At 49.6% G+C, this 17,549-nt stretch overlaps 1 protein-coding gene across 1 annotated transcript in view; it reads left to right on the forward strand.

The window, feature by feature from the left end:
- Nucleotides 1–17,549, forward strand: part of FHIP2A (FHF complex subunit HOOK interacting protein 2A) — a 416,741-nt gene that overhangs the window by 112,047 nt on the left and 287,145 nt on the right. The window lies entirely within an intron of this gene.

Below are 17,549 nucleotides of genomic sequence, written 5' to 3' on the forward strand. Positions count from 1 at the left end.
GGGGCCACGCGCTCGAGTTTCAAAGAAGGTGCCCGCGTGTCCCCCCCGTGGCCAGGAAAGAACTTCACGTCCCTCAACTTCTCCTGGAGGTAAAGGCGATGCTCAGGAAGGGCGCCATCGAAATCGTCCCAAAGAGGCTTCGGGGCTCCGGAGTTTACTCGAGATACTTCCTCGTGAAGAAGAAGACGGGAGGATGGCGCCCCATCCTAGACCTCCGACGTCTGAACAAGTTCATCAAGGCGCAGAAGTTCCGGATGGTCACCCTCCAGCACGTCCTGGGCCAGCTGGAGGAAGGGGATTTCCTATCGTCGTTGGATTTGGAGGATGCCTACTTCCACATTCCCATCCTAAAGGGGCACCGAAAATTCCTCAGGTTCGTGGTGCAAGGGCGTCATTACCAGTTCAGAGCCCTCCCCTTCGGACTACGGTCGGCACCCAGGGTATTCACCAAGTGCCTCGCACCGGTGGCGGCGCAGCTGCGCCGCGAGGGGATCCACGTCTACCCCTACCTGGACGACTGGCTCATCCGCGCCAAGACGAGGGAACTCGCCGTGGTTCACACGGCAAGGACCGTCCAACTCCTCACGGACCTAGGATTCTTCGTGAACTACGCCAAATCCCACCTGGTGCCCGCGCAAGTCGCACTGTTTCTGGGAGCGAGGCTCGACACAGTGTCCCTTCTGGCCTCCCCGTCGGAGGAGAGGACCAGGACCATCTTGGGCAAGGTGCAACGGATGTTGGTGGCCGACGCGGCCAAAGTGAGGTCCATCAAGTCCCTCCTCGGGATGATGTCTTCCTGCATCTACCTCATTCCCATGTGCAGGCTCCGGATGCGCCCGTTGCAAGAATTCCTGGATGCGCGCTGGATCCAGACGACGGGCAGCTTCGAGGAAAGGATCAAGCTCGACGAGAACTTCCGACGAGCGATACGGTGGTGGGGCACCCGCGCGCATCTGACGGCGGGCATGGACTTCCAGACCCCAGCCCACCAGGAGACTGTGACTACGGATGCCTCCCTGGAAGGGTGGGGAGCGCACACCGAAAATCTGCACGCAAAGGGACTCTGGCTCCCGACGGAGAAGTCCCTGCATATCAACGTCCTGGAGCTCCGTGCAGTGTTTTGGGCCCTCAGGTCTTTCCTTCCGTCCCTCAAGGGCAAGGTGGTGAGGATCTTCACCGACAACATCTGGCAGGGATAAAAAACACCATCGCCGACTCACTCAGCAGGGAGCTGCGCTCGTGCCACGAGTGGGAACTACGGCAGGATCTGGTGGATCGCCTCTTCCGACGGTGGGGCACACCCCAGATCGACCTGTTCGCGACGGCGACGAACACCAAGTGCCGGAGGTTCGCCAGCAGGTTTCCCCAGACGAGGAGCATGGGCGATGCTTTCTCGTTCCCCTGGGAGGGCCTGTTCCTCTACGCGTTCCCTCCCTTGCCTCTGCTAATCCGGCTAGTCAACCTGCTCAAGAGGTCACGGTGCAGGATGATCCTCGTCGCACCCTCGTGGCCGAGGCAGATATGGTTCCCGGACCTTCTGGACTTGTCAGCGTCCCCGCCGATCAAGCTGCCGGCGGACGCGGATCTACTCTCCAGGGAAGGAGGCGCCATCCTCCACCACGACCCGAAGTCGCTGAACTTGCAGGCCTGGCTCCTGCAGCGCTAGAGTTTGGAGGATACGACATACCGGCCGACTGCAGAGAGGTTCTTGCAAAGGCCAGGGCGTCCTCGACTCTTAAATGCTACGGACACAAATGGAAGAGGTTCTCTGTCTGGTGCCACGCACAGAAGATTAACCCTCTACGGATTACGGCCCCCCAAGTACTGCCGTACCTGCTGACGCTGGCCAAAGCTGGACTGGCACACGCGTCCATCAAGATTCATCTTGCTGCGATCTCCCGATACACCAGAACCACGGGGCGGACGTCCTTGTGGTCTCATCGTCTGGTGAAAGAGTTCATGAAGGGACTGTTCAGATCGTTCCCGCCGGTGAAGGCTCCGGCCCCGGCGTGGGAGCTCAACGTGGTGCTGACCAAGCTCATGGGACCTCCGTTCGAGCCTCTGCACTCGGCTCCGTTGAAGTTTCTATCGTGGAAAACTGCTTTTCTTGTGGCCATCACCTCCGCACGACGAGTGGGAGAGATCCAGGCCCTTTCCTGCAAGGCCCCGTACTTGACTTTCCACGACACGAGGGTAGTGCTCAGGACGCACCCCTCCTTCATGCCCAAGGTACCGTCGGAATTCCATCTCAACGAACCCTTGGTGTTGCCTGTATTCTTCCCGTCGCCTTCGTCGCCGGCTGAGAGGACTTTGCACTCGCTGGATGTAGCTAGAGCGCTGAAGTTCTACGTGGACCGCACGAAGTGTTTTCGGAAGACGTCACAACTCTTTGTGAACTTTGGACCTGTTAATCAGGGGAAGGCTCTCTCAAAGGCTTCCATTTCCAGATGGCTCTCCGGCTGTATCATGTACTGTCATCGGTTGGCAAACCGACCTCTGCCCGGCCGTCCGAGAGCCCATTCCACCAGAGCGATCGCAGCTACCACGGCGTTCCTTTCTGGTGTGCCCCTGCTGGACATATGCAGGGCTGCTACGTGGAGGTCGACGCACACCTTCACGAAGTTCTACTGCGTCGATCGGGATTCCAGGGAGGAGTCCAGGGTCGGCCAAGCAGTGCTGCGCAACCTGTTCGCCTGAGGTGAGCCTGGTGAGGAGGTAAGATGCTTAATGTTGAGTTTGATGCTATGCTTAATGTTGAGCCTTTGCCACCTCCCGTGGTTGTGCATGTGTGTACTGCTATGTATTCTTTATTCATGAGCATGTGAATCCATGCCAGACCCCATGCTGGAGAAGGAACAAGTTACTTACCTGTAACTGTTGTTCTCCAGCATGGGTCTGGCATGGATTCACATGCGAACCCTCCCGCCTACCCCTCTGCGGCTCTTCACTTGGTCATACTGCCACTTCACGTGCTTCCAAATCTGAAGATGGCTGCCAGAGGCGGTGCTTAGGTAGAGGGCAGTCATTGGCTGTGGTCAGTATGACGCAGAGACCAGTGATTGGTTATTACTACGAAAGACAGATCAGAAACGAAACTGATACTGGTTTTTTCTTTACCGAGGATTCCCAGCCTGACGACGGGGAATATTCATGAGCATGTGAATCCATGCCAGACCCATGCTGGAGAACAACAGTTACAGGTAAGTAACTTGTTCCTTACGGACACATTATTTAAGAACAATAGACTTACCTCAAAAGCGGAGTCGCAGCAGGTCTGGACTCTGGGCACACGGCAGTGAAGTAACTTGGCAGTAAAGCGCCCATTCACGACACACCCCTGCACAGAACTGCAGGATGGACAGCGCATCTTATCGAAACACAAGGTGGGGACAACTCTAAGGGAGTCGCTGGGGCTCACACGGGAGGAGGGCCCCGAGAGAAAGGGATTGTGGGCTAAACCAGAACTCCTGTCTTCCAGTCTAGATCCTTGGCAGAACGAGAACCCGGGGGAGGCGAATCCAGGTCGGAAGCAGTCCAACCAATTCGGGTGCCATCCCTGTGGATACCAGGTGAGCGTTACAGAAATGGTACCCCTCCTATCGGTACGTTTGCAACACAACTGCGATCGCCCAAAGCAGAAAATCATCCATCAAAAATGATGGATTGGTAAAGCGATTTTAAAAATCAATAGAACTAAAATAATCAACAGATCTTGTTTGTTAGATCTCTTCAGGCAAATTCCTGTTTTGAGATCTATGAATTACGATGATATATACTGGATTACCTTCCCTCAAACAAACAACAATCGGATGATATGCAAATTTCAATCTATAATCCTATCAAAACCTATTTTGGACCTATGCAATGTTTTTCTGACTTTGTGATACAAGCTCCATTCAATGAATTCCATGGAAGAAGCCAATACATTTGTAGGGCTTAATGCTAAAGTCTCTGATAAAGAAAGTAATGTACAACCTAATGAAACTAAAGTTAATAGGCACTAATGACCAGATGAAAAAATTCACTTGACCCTGCCACAAATGGCCAAGAATGGTTGTGGGCAGAGTCTACTATAAAAACATTTATGACTCTACAGCAAGGGTTAACACAGCCCTAGCATTCAAACCATTGGTGTAATGTAATGGAATGTGCTTGGCCTAAATAATTTGACTATGTGGTTTTAAGATCCTACGCTCCATCAAACCTACGATTATGCTTCTTCAGGAGACAATGGCTGTTAACGAATTTCATCTTAACGGCTCTGATACCTTTTACGAGCCTAGCAAAGAGAGCTCTAGCCCGTCGCCCTAGTGGGGGACTAGCTACTTCTATTGACAGGGGGATCAAAAGTATGACACAAATAATTCACTCATCTGAAGATTTATTGGCAGTTAATTTGAATGTGGTGAATGAAGAAGAATCTACCCTTCTCATAGTAAACTTGTATTGGAATCAGGGCAAGTTTGAGTTAGCGGTTTATCTGTCCAAATTGACCTCACTTCTTGAGGAATGGGTCATTAACCACTGCCCCATAAGTATAGGGGGGGATTTTAATTGCATTTGCCTAGAGGGTTCATGGTTGAGTAATTATCCTACATTGCATAGAATGGGACCCACAAGTGACTGGGAGGGCGGGAATGGAATCTATTTGCAGAATGGGATGGATGGCAGCTGGAAGCAGCTAAAGAGACTCTGACTTACACTTGGTCTAAGGGCAGCGCAAAGTCCAGGATCGATTTTACTTTTATGTTTCTGCGTCTATAAGACCCAAATGCGGGAGTGTTGAGATCTCAAACCCAGGGCCGGGCGACGATATGATCCTGCAATTTAAACTGCATAATAAAATTCCAATCCGGTCCCTGCAATTGCATTTGTAGACGTAGAACGTTCCAGGCTCACGCTCAGATGGAACAACAGTTCTTGTAATTCATTAATGAATCTGTTGAGGAAGACTCTCCAAAAAGCAAATGTACTGAATCCCAATAACATAAATGGTAAGGACAATGCAAACAATATTACTGAAATTGTTAATTGTCTCAAAACATGCACGGCCCAGGCTAATTTTAAAAACATTAGATCCCAGAGGCATCATTTAGTGGCTGAGTCTAAACAACTCAAAAACAGAAAAAGTAAGAGGGCTACTAACTCGGGGTTATTCGAAAGTCCAATATTTAGAGGGAAAAAAACACATTTGTAGAAACCATAGAAATCTGGTTGTCATTGAAAATTGAAATATATCAGACCAGGCTATCACTGATAGCTCTATCACTGAGGAAGTATGAGTCAAATCTTTCACCAGCAAATATGAATTGCCATTATTATTCAATGCAATTAATGATCCTTGCAAGTGACATTCCTTAAGGGGCTCATGCCCCTGGATCAAGGATGAAATCGTCGGGGCAATAAATAAATGAAATAAATTCATCAAGAGCAGCCAGCCCATATGGTATGCCAGCATATCTCCATAAAAAGAGATCCCATACCACGTTCCTCCATTCTCAAAATTAAATTCGACACAATCTTCTGCACTAATAATATCTCTTTTGAAGGCGTGGCCAGCAGGCGGCTGATGCAGACGTGAGCCCGCGCTGCTCCCGTGCCGCCAGCCAAATCCTGAAAGAATCCTGCCTTCCTTCGTTTGTAAGAGCCCACCTGAATGCCCCCCCGGCTGTGAGAACCGACAGGGTATCTTCACGTCGAATCCCGGAGAAAATCGGTGCGCAGAAACGCACTTTGGAGGGTTTTGCAGACGGCGGCTCCAGACGCCGCATGACCAACAAAATGGCTGCCGCACAACGCGGACCCATGATGGGTACCGCGCTCCACTAACGTGCCTGCCCTGTGGACCCACGACGACCCGGAGGGAGGGGATCACCTGTGTCGGCTGTGGAGGTACGGGCGGCGACGAGTGTGTTGAAATCGGCAACATCTCTTACTCGGCTGGAACCGAGCGGATCCCGATCGGGGACTTCCCGCCTCCCACCCGTTGCTTCCCCCGGGGTCGAAGGACCTCTCTATCTGACGGTGCACCCGTGCGAGGTGGGAGCACGAGGGCTCTCCATCAATCATCCACGACCACACGGAGCGGCTGCCTTCCACCGCGGCCGGGCCCGAGACGCACTGAGAGCTGTGGCAGGCGGAGGAGAGCAATCCCAACGAACTCGACACCGCAAATCTCCTGCAAGACGCTGTGCGCCTGATATTCCCTGGGTGCGGACTCTATCCACTTCCCTGGTGGACCCAGCTGGCGGTAAGGAGCGGGGGTGTCTGCAATCGGCCTCTTTGAGCACCATCCCCAGGCCCCATGCAAACATTTACTGCACCCTAAACCTACCACGCCCAAGTTTCCGACCTCCAGCATAGGCGTGGTACGACCCATCGCTCGAAGGGATACCACCGATGAGATTATTGCTAATCACAACGAACAACACCGTGCCAATCTAGCCGCCTATGGAAAATTGAAACCGCCACACTGCACGGACGCTGCCTGAGTCCCCCCCGCCTCCTATGGCGAACTGTTGCCGATAGCCCTCTAGGCTCAGACCAGCGCGCACTACTGCTACCTCCCTCCGAGTGTGCGCTCTAAGAACAAGGGCTGGGTGCGCCGCTCGTGCCGACGCGGTGTGCGCGCGGGCCGGCATGCTGAGGAGCTCTCCTTTCCTTGTAACGTACTGCTACACCAAAGCGGCAACCACAACGGGCCACGGCCCTGAAGATACGAGCTGACCATACCGGGAAATTTCTTCCCCGCTACTCTCCGCCTGGCATAGCCCTCCGGAAGCAACCTGAATCTTTGTATTCACCCTACCGGAGAACCAGATATGGGGAAAGAGAAACCCAGGAAGACCTCTACGCAAAGCAGGATCGAACAATACGCGTCCACACCAGTGTCTCGTTCCCCGGAGGGACCGCTGCAACATGACACTGACTGCATGGAGGAGAACATCTCCCTCAAAGATATTATGAGTGCCATTACCAGCTCCAGAACCTCTAAGGAGAAAAAGATGGACAGTATAGGTGCAGATGTATTCCTGTTAAGACACGACCTGCAGAAGCTGACCTCACGCACAGGAGAAGCGGAGATGCGGATCTCCGAAACAGAAGATAACCTTCGCGGGATGAACCGTCAGATGTCTGGTATGTTGGCACGCATAAAACTCCTGGAATCAAGAGCAGATGACAGTGAAGGTAGATCAAGACGTAATAACATCCGCATACTAGGCCTTCCGGAAAGAGCAGAGGGGGATTGTATGGAGCTGTTCCTCGAGAGTTGGCTCGCAGACATATACGATCCACAGTCCTTCTCCAAGTTCTTTTCCATCGAGCGTGCCCATCGCGTCCCCACGGGCAGGATCGTACCAGGAACACCGCAGCGTACAGTCATCGCACGGTTCCTTAACTACAGAGATCGTGACATAGTACTGCAACTAGCGAGATCTAAAGGGACGGTTACGTACAATGGATCTAGGATTGCTTTCTTCCCGGACTTTACCAAAGAAGTGCAGAAAGCATGCCAATCTTTTGATCCCCTTAAACGCCTGCAATCAATGGGGGTGAAATATGGACTAATCTTTCCTGCGCAACTTAAAATATTCCATAAAAATACCACTGTGCACTTCACGGATCCTAAAGAGGCGTGGAGTTTGGCTGAAAGGCACGTAGACGACGACTGGAGCACCGCGGGAAGAGGGAGACGAGAAAGGAACAGACCACATCCAGAGAGACCACCGGACATGGATCCACAACCACAACAACAGATTGCGAACCCACAAAATGCAGAGGCCTAGAACCAGCGATATTACTCCAGTCATCCAGACCACTGCCAAGGTACTGTACATGTGCTATGTTACATATCACGAACGTAGAAATAAAATAAAATAAACTGGCTGGCGGCCGCGGGTGGCCCCCTCCCGCTTGAACGGAGAAGAACACCTGAAGCTCCGCAAAGAGGTGCGCCGCCTCCCTGCCCTGAGTCTCTCTCTGTGCCGCACCACCTGGCATACTGGTACTCTAGAATCGAATTGACTCAGGGCAAATAGATGTAGAGTTCAGTTAAATTGTTATGAAGTTAACACTGGGACGACAGATGCTTCAGTTGGGGATGGGGTATGGGGAGGGGGGAGTTGGACTCTATGGGTTTATTCAAGGTTCAGCATACAGGGACCTGCAGAGCGTGCGGAATGGTGCAAACACGATAGGACTTCCGAGTGTGCAACAGAGGGCACGCAACTGCGAAACTAAATCCCAAAACGTCAATGGCAGTTGAAACCACCCCGTCCCAAAGAAAGCTCAAACTTTTGGCTTGGAATGTGAACGGGCTCGGTGCCAGCATTAAGAGACGACTGGTTCTCCAACATCTAAATAGACACTCCCCGGATATAGCCCTTCTGACCGAAACCCACTTAGCTGGAAATGAATGCAAATTCTTTCAAAGATCAAAGTACCGCACAGCGGTACATGCTGGCTTCTCCATGGGAGCGAGGGGTGTCCTCATCCTAATTCACAAGAGACTTCCGCTAGCGATCACCCATATTATACAAGACAGAGGAGGCCGATTCGTATTTATTCAAGGAGCACTCTGGAACCAAACGCTAGCACTCATGGCAGTATACTCCCCGCCAACTCTCCTCAATGACCTGCTAAATGTAATTTCCCCCATCATGGCAGCTAGACCGGCAGATACCTGGGTGTTGGGGGGAGACTTCAACGAGGTCATGGATAACACCCTGGACCGCACACACCTGAGAACCAGGAATCCCCTCATCGCGACCAAACTAGCCTCCTTTGCGTCAGCACTAGGCCTATGCGACGCATGGAGAGCCCTACACGCTGATTCCCGACAATACTCTTTCCACTCAGGAGCCCATGCGTCGATGTCTCGAATAGACTACTTCTTCCTGCCAAACCAAATCAGTCATAAAATAAGCAACGTTTCCTTCCTCCCACGGGGAATTTCCGACCACTCCCCATTGATGCTAGAACTGGAAACGGAGAGACCTCGACCTCCCCCCTCGTGGAGGCTGAACTCCTACTACCTGGGCGTCCCTGAATTCCAAGAACTGCTGGAGACAACCACTGCCAACTACTTTGAACTTAACGCAACTTCAGTTGATAATCCAGTTACATTATGGGAGGCGTACAAGCCAGTCCTACGTGGAGCAATCATATTGTGGACATCCCACAAGAAGGAGCATCGGGAGAGAATCGATGAACTCGAGGCTGAAGTCACGTCCAAGGAGATGGCACACATCACTACAGACACTCCAGAGTCGAACAGAGATTTGGTTTTGGCACAGAAGAAACTGCACAATCTTAGCCTAGACTGCGCCCGAAAAGCGCATGCTGCCATGAAGGCGCGTGTTTACGAAACAGGAGACAAAGCGGGCAGAATGCTCGCGTGGCTAGAAAAGCTTGATGAAGGACAACAGAAAGTGAAGTGTATTAGAACTCTGAACACTAACCTCGTCCATACCGATGCTGAGATTGCGGACCGCTTTGCTGAATTCTATGAGGAGCTATATAAACCTCCCCCCGACGCCATAAACAGCGCTTTACTAGCTGATATAGTCCTCCCAACTCACCACAGAACAAGCCAGTACCCTAGACAGCAAGATAACAACTGACGAAATATCGGCCGCCATTGCACAACTTCAGACAGGCGAAACCCCGGGCCCGAATGGCTTCCCTCTGGACATTTGGAAAAAGCGAAATCATCTAGATATCCCGGCTCACTTACTCGCCGTGTTTGAGCACTCCCTAAATCAAGGCGAGCTTCCACCTGATCTCCGCAAAGCCACTATTATAGTGATTCCCAAAAAAGATAAACCCCCAGAGGACTGTACCTCCTACCGTCCAATATCCCTCATCAATAGTGAAGCCAAAGTACTAGCCAAAGTACTAGCCAACAGACTGCAAGAGGTCATCACGTCATTAATCCACCCGGACCAATGCGGCTTTATGACCCAGAGGTCGACCAGAATGAATATCCGTAGACTGCATCTGGCCCTAGAGAGAGCACCAACCCTGCACCAATCACTCGCTTTACTATCTGTAGACTTCGAAAAAGCCTTCGATTCAGTCCACTGGGAGGCATTATGGGCCATAATGCGCAGGATGCATTTCGGGGAACCATTTATAAAATGGGTACAACTCCTATACAATAATCCAGTTGCAGAGGTCAAAGTAAACGGGTGGCCATCGCGCACTTTCAATTTAGGGAAGGGAACCAGACAGGGCTGTCCACTGTCGGCGATGGTGTTTGCGCTCATTATGGAACCACTAGCGGTCCTCCTGAGGAACTCTACCACATGGTCCGGCTTCAGGTGGGGGCCAACCCCCCCTTGTTTTGAATTCATAGCCTGCCATAGCCTGTATTTATTCATATTTGCATCAACATCCTCAGAGATCAATTGAGGAGCACTTGTTAACCTGTTCAAGAATTTTCTTCTATGGCCGCTATTTGACGACTGCTACATTGGTACAAAATTCTCGGAGAGCAACTCCTGATTAACTACTTATTTTCATGAGAATCTTCTGCTTGCCGATCAAGCTGCCCCATTAGAGAAATTATTAATTTGAGAATTGTCGCTGATCTATTATTCCAACTGTACAAGCAGGGTGCTTGGATGGTCGAATGTGTGTTCTATGAACCGCAATTCGGGCCGCTGACCTACACATTTGCACAGTACTCAAATCAATATCGTTGGCTTGAATTGTAAAATTCCTGACTTTATCATAGGGAAGGGGTGACAGTTGGAGGTCTGTCCTTTGAGCCGCTGCAAAAGGTGTATTCATGCTGATTATTAGTGTAGAGAGCCTTCGTGGAATCAGCTGTAAGTGATTAAGCAGTTTGGGCTCTGACTTCTAGTGGTTCTTAGCAAAGCTGCATGGTTGAGAACTGAGAAGTGGCAAGTGCTTCGCACCGCAAACCCATATTGCTATTACAATGTCTGATCAAGTGCAGCTCTCATCTAATATATCATCTGAAGTTATGTCAACGGATTGCCTGCTAGAAAAATCTAGTTTGGGCAATTGCGAAGAGAAGCAATTGGAAAGTAAAAATGGGAAGATTACACCTATTAAGCTTAAAACAGAGGTGGTTGGCTTGATTCAGGTAGATATTCACCAAGAACCTGTCGGAGAATCAGTGATACAAACGATCAAGCAACATGAACTAGAGATTCAGAAAGGTGCTTTTGCAGCACAGCCCCAGTCCAGTATTACCTCTTGTTCTTTCACACATGTTGATCCTGAGGATCTATTGTACTGTGGGGACAATACTTGTGTATCGGATGTCTCAGTGTTGGCACCTTTTGTGATGGCAGAGTTGGGCAAACACGTGAGATTATCTTTCGGACCACCTTCCCCCACGTGCAAAGTTGCCAAATGCCATGGATGAAGTGTGTTTAGTAAGGTAAATGCTTCTTTGTCTAATTTAGAAGAGAAGCCCACTAACATAACTTTAAACAAATGCTCTCACACCATTCCTAAAGGGGGTCACTCAAAGAAACTTCTATGATACAAAACGAGAGTCCAATTTTCTTCATTTGTAATCAGGAGATGCCCTATGCACCACAATTAAGACACTATAATCCTCACTTGCCTCGTAGGGCCCTTATATCCACACCGCAGGCCGATAAAAGCATTCCTCAAGACTCCAGTTATACAGACACTTATTCCTTCCCAGTGATTTCCAGAAATCTGAATCTTCTGTATAAAGGACACAATGTCACACAATATGAAATTTGTGAAGTTAAATCCTATTCATCAGAGATCCTTGCCAAAATGAACAAATTGGAAGGTTTCATATTGGCTTGTGAAACTCTTACTAACTCCTACCAAATAAGAGTATAAAAAGAGAGTCTTGGTATTACTATAGCTACTCGGACAGAGTTCAGAGATGATTAAAAAAAGTGCAGTTGCCTCTCTGTGCTTCTAAGGATTCTCAGACATCTCCGACACATGCAACAAAGTGCACAACGCAGTCTGGGGTATGTCTGTTGGAGGAGACCAGACTGTTCAGGAAGTTTGAGACCATATGGGACACAGTGAATACCAAAGTTGCTAAACTTGCCAAACTTGAAGAGAACATGAATATCCTCTTCTGTGCTATGGGAGGGAATGAAGAAACTGAGACGACAAGCTCTGAAAGTAAACGGAGACTGGAGTGTGAGGATGACCTTTCACCTAATAGTCCGACATCGTTGACTTATGATATTGAACAGTTCAATTTGATCACATAACAAAAAGACCCAGAATGTACTGTATTCCAATCCGTGTCCTCTGGTTCTCCTGACTACATGGCATTAAACTCCCGGAGAACTAGGGGAAATTAGAATAGGGTTAAAAGGAATGCCAATAAGAACCACAATAATGGTTCAACAAAAAAAAAGAAAAACATGCAAGCAACCAAAATTGTGACCCATAACTCTATAATTAAAAACATATGTAATCTGCCTGAGGTGGACGAAATAGTTGATTTGAATAATATGCAAGTTCAACCGAAACAGAAGAAACATAAATCAAGGGATCATACAGGCAGCCCCTTAAATGTCCAATCTATACAAACCCAAACCGAAATACAGGTCTCCGCTCCTGTGGAGTGTTCCTCCATTACAGGTACTGCTATTGCGGATAGCAAAACCAAATATTTAGAGGTAGACGACATGACCTTACCACTACGGTTTCTAAATGGAGACATTGGCATAAAACAAAGCAAAATGACTTTCATTCCTTCTAAGCCTAAAACAACTAAAGGAAAGTTGATTGTTTCTGGACCCAATTTGGAAACTGCTAATCAAAGTATTGCCATCCCGTCTACTATTACAAATAATTTAGAGAAGGAGCCCAATAACACTATTCCCCAGGTGATGAATTGTATGGAACTTGTCATGGCCATAGCCTCTGGCCCTGGTACTCTGGGCCCCATCACAGTGTTCCTGCAGGGCCCCAAGGGCCCAATCGTGCCCCTCAAGTCTCTCCTGAAGTCAGTCCTGGCGCCAGGCTCATATGGCAGATGGAGCTTCCAATGGGAATGGAACATGATGGCTGCCCCCACATGGTCCAGTTCAGAACTGAACCATGCGGTCTAGCATCTAGGGTGTGGTCAGCCCTGAAGGCACCTGGGATACCTGTAGACTATTTAAGCCACGCCTGAGCTGCAGCACACGCTTCGCATTCGTGACATTCAAGGTGATCTGTCCTCAGCATTACAGGCGTGCACCTGCAAAGGAGAAAAGAAGAACACCATTAACCATCCTTACCTGCTTGGCAATCCAGCTCCTCGATCGTTCCAATGTCCCCTCAGAAGCTCGTCCTCGCTTGAAAGCAGCATCCTGGAGGAGGAAAGAAAAGGACAACATTAGTAAGCGTTCGCCTTCCTCATTCAAGCATCATTCGGAAGCGGGCTTAACTCTCTGTTGGTACTCGACGGCTGTCCGGACATCTTCCACTCGACGTTCCGCATCCTCCCGGCTGTTCTTCATCCAGGAACCTCACAGCGGCCTGCAAGAGAAGAATAATACAGGTTAGCCAAACAGCAAAAGCGCACATAGCGCCGCGCTTCGCGCATTCACTTACCATCTCGAGCACAGCCCTCTCCATCAGCTCGACGTCTTCATCATTCCTTCTGCACCTACGAGAGAAGGAGGACATTAACCAGGGCAATTACAATTACGGACACATTATTTAAGAACAATAGACTTACCTCAAAAGCGGAGTCGCAGCAGGTCTGGACTCTGGGCACACGGCAGTGAAGTAACTTGGCAGTAAAGCGCCCATTCACGACACACCCCTGCACAGAACTGCAGGATGGACAGCGCATCTTATCGAAACACAAGGTGAGGACAACTCTAAGGGTGTCGCTGGGGCTCACACGGGAGGAGGGCCCCGAGAGAAAGCGATTGTGGGCTAAACCAGAACTCCTGTCTTCCAGTCTAGATCCTTGGCAGAACGAGAACCCGGGGGAGGCGAATCCAGGTCGGAAGCAGTCCAACCAATTCGGGTGCCATCCCTGTGGATACCAGGTGAGCGTTACAGAAATGGTACCCCTCCTATCGGTACGTTTGCAACAGAACTGCGATCGCCCAAAGCAGAAAATCATCCATCAAAAATGATGGATTGGTAAAGCGATTTTAAAAATCAATAGAACTAAAATAATCAACAGATCTTGTTTGTTAGATCTCTTCAGGCAAATTCCTGTTTTGAGATCTATGAATTACGATGATATATACTGGATTACCTTCCCTCAAACAAACAACAATCGGATGATATGCAAATTTCAATCTATAATCCTATCAAAACCTATTTTGGACCTATGCAATGTTTTTCTGACTTTGTGATACAAGCTCCATTCAATGAATTCCATGGAAGAAGCCAATACATTTGTAGGGCTTAATGCTAAAGTCTCTGATAAAGAAAGTAATGTACAACCTAATGAAACTAAAGTTAATAGGCACTAATGACCAGATGAAAAAATTCACTTAACCCTGCCACAAATGGCCAAGAATGGTTGTGGGCAGAGTCTACTATAAAAACATTTATGACTCTACAGCAAGGGTTAAGACAGCCCTAGCATTCAAACCATTGGTGTAATGTAATGGAATGTGCTTGGCCTAAATAATTTGACTATGTGGTTTTAAGATCCTACGCTCCATCAAACCTACGATTATGCTTCTTCAGGAGACAATGGCTGTTAACGAATTTCATCTTAACGGCTCTGATACCTTTTACGAGCCTAGCAAAGAGAGCTCTAGCCCGTCGCCCTAGTGGGGGACTAGCTACTTCTATTGACAGGGGGATCAAAAGTATGACGCAAATAATTCACTAATCTGAAGATTTATTGGCAGTTAATTTGAATGTGGTGAATGAAGAAGAATCTACCCTTCTCATAGTAAACTTGTATTGGAATCAGTGCAAGTTTGAGTTAGCGGTTTATCTGTCCAAATTGACCTCACTTCTTGAGGAATGGGTCATTAACCCCTGCCCCATAAGTATAGGGGGGGATTTTAATTGCATTTGCCTAGAGGGTTCATGTTTGAGTAATTATCCTACATTGCATAGAATGGGACCCACAAGTGACTGGGAGGGCGGGAATGGAATCTATTTGCAGAATGGGATGTATGGCAGCTGGAATCAGCTAAAGAGACTCTGACTTACACTTGGTCTAAGGGCAGCGCAAAGTCCAGGATCGATTTTACTTTTATGTTTTTGCGTCTATAAGACCCAAATGCGGGAGTGTTGAGATCTCAAACCCAGGGCCGGGCGACCATATGATCCTGCAATTTAAACTGCATAATAAAATTCCAATCCGGTCCCTGCAATTGCATTTGTAGACGTAGAACGTTCCAGGCTCACGCTCAGATGGAACAACAGTTCTTGTAATTCATTAATGAATCTGTTGAGGAAGACTCTCCAAAAAGCAAATGTACTGAATCCCAATAACATAAATGGTAAGGACAATGCAAACAATATTACTGAAATTGTTAATTGTCTCAAAACATGCACGGCCCAGGCTAATTTTAAAAACGTTAGATCCCAGAGGCATCATTTAGTGGCTGAGTCTAAACAACTCAAAAACAGAAAAAGTAAGAGGGCTACTAACTCGGGGTTATTCGAAAGTCCAATATTTAGAGGGAAAAAAACACATTTGTAGAAACCATAGAAATCTGGTTGTCATTGAAAATTGAAATATATCAGACCAGGCTATCACTGATAGCTCTATCACTGAGGAAGTATGAGTCAAATCTTTCACCAGCAAATATGAATTGCCATTATTATTCAATGCAATTAATGATCCTTGCAAGTGACATTCCTTAAGGGGCTCATGCCCCTGGATCAAGGATGAAATCGTCTGGGCAATAAATAAATGAAATAAATTCATCAAGAGCAGCCAGCCCATATGGTATGCCAGCATATCTCCATAAAAAGAGATCCCATACCACGTTCCTCCATTCTCAAAATTAAATTCGACACAATCTTCTGCACTAATAATATCCCTTTTGAAGGCGTGGCCAGCAGGCGGCTGATGCAGACGTGAGCCCGCGCTGCTCCCGTGCCGCCAGCCAAATCCTGAAAGAATCCTGCCTTCCTTCATTTGTAAGAGCCCACCTGAATGCCCCCCCGGCTGTGAGAACCGACAGGGTATCTTCACGTCGAATCCCGGAGAAAATCGGTGCGCAGAAACGCACTTTGGAGGGTTTTGCAGACGGCGGCTCCAGACGCCGTATGACCAACAAAATGGCCGCGGCACAACGCGGACCCATGATGGGTACCGCGCTCCACTAACGTGCCTGCCCTGTGGACCCACGACGACCCGGAGGGAGGGGAGCACCTGTGTCGGCTGTGGAGGTACGGGCGGCGACGAGTGTGTTGAAATCGGCAACATCTCTTACTCGGCTGGAACCGAGCGGACCCCGACCGGGGACTTCCCGCCTCCCACCCGTTGCTTCCCCCGGGGTCGAAGGACTCTCTATCTGACGGTGCACCCGTGCGACGTGGGAGCACGAGGACTCTCCATCAATCATCCACGACCACACAGAGCGGCTGCCTTCCACCGCGGCCGGGCCCGAGACGCACTGAGAGCTGTGGCAGGCGGAGGAGAGCAATCCCAACGAACTCGACACCGCAAATCTCCTGCAAGACGCTGTGCGCCTGATATTCCCTGGGTGCGGACTCTATCCACTTCCCTGGTGGACCCAGCTGGCGGTAAGGAGCGGGGGTGTCTGCAATCGGCCTCTTTGAGCACCATCCCCAGGCCCCATGCAAACATTTACTGCACCCTAAACCTACCACGCCCAAGTTTCCGACCTCCAGCATAGGCGTGGTACGACCCATCGCTCGAAGGGATACCACCGATGAGATTATTGCTAATCACAACGAACAACACCGTGCCAATCTAGCCGCCTATGGAGAATTGAAACCGCCACACTGCACGGACGCTGCCTGAGTCCCCCCGCCTCCTATGGCGAACGGTTGCCGATAGCCCTCTAGGCAAAAGACCAGCGCGCACTACTGCTACCTCCCTCCGAGTGTGCGCTCTAAGAACAAGGGCTGGGTGCGCCGCTCGTGCCGACGCGGTGTGCGCGCGGGCCGGCATGCTGAGGAGCTCTCCTTTCCTTGTAACGTACTGCTACACCAAAGCGGCAACCACAACGGGCCACGGCCCTGAAGATACGAGCTGACCATACCGGGAAATTTCTTCCCCCGCTACTCTCCGCCTGGCATAGCCCTCCGGAAGCAACCTGAATCTTTGTATTCACCCTACCGGAGAACCAGATATGGGGAAAGAGAAACCCAGGAAGACCTCTACGCAAAGCAGGATCGAACAATACGCGTCCACACCAGTGTCTCGTTCCCCGGAGGGACCGCTGCAACATGACACTGACTGCACGGAGGAGAACATCTCCCTCAAAGATATTATGAGTGCCATTACCAGCTCCAGAACCTCTATGGAGAAAAAGATGGACAGTATAGGTGCAGATGTATTCCTGTTAAGACACGACCTGCAGAAGCTGACCTCACGCACAGGAGAAGCGGAGATGCGGATCTCC

The sequence above is a fragment of the Ambystoma mexicanum genome, chromosome 8 (genome assembly GCF_040938575.1).
Source record: "Ambystoma mexicanum isolate Mex_15411 chromosome 8, UKY_AmexF1_1, whole genome shotgun sequence".
Classification (NCBI taxonomy): Eukaryota; Metazoa; Chordata; class Amphibia; order Caudata; family Ambystomatidae; genus Ambystoma; species Ambystoma mexicanum.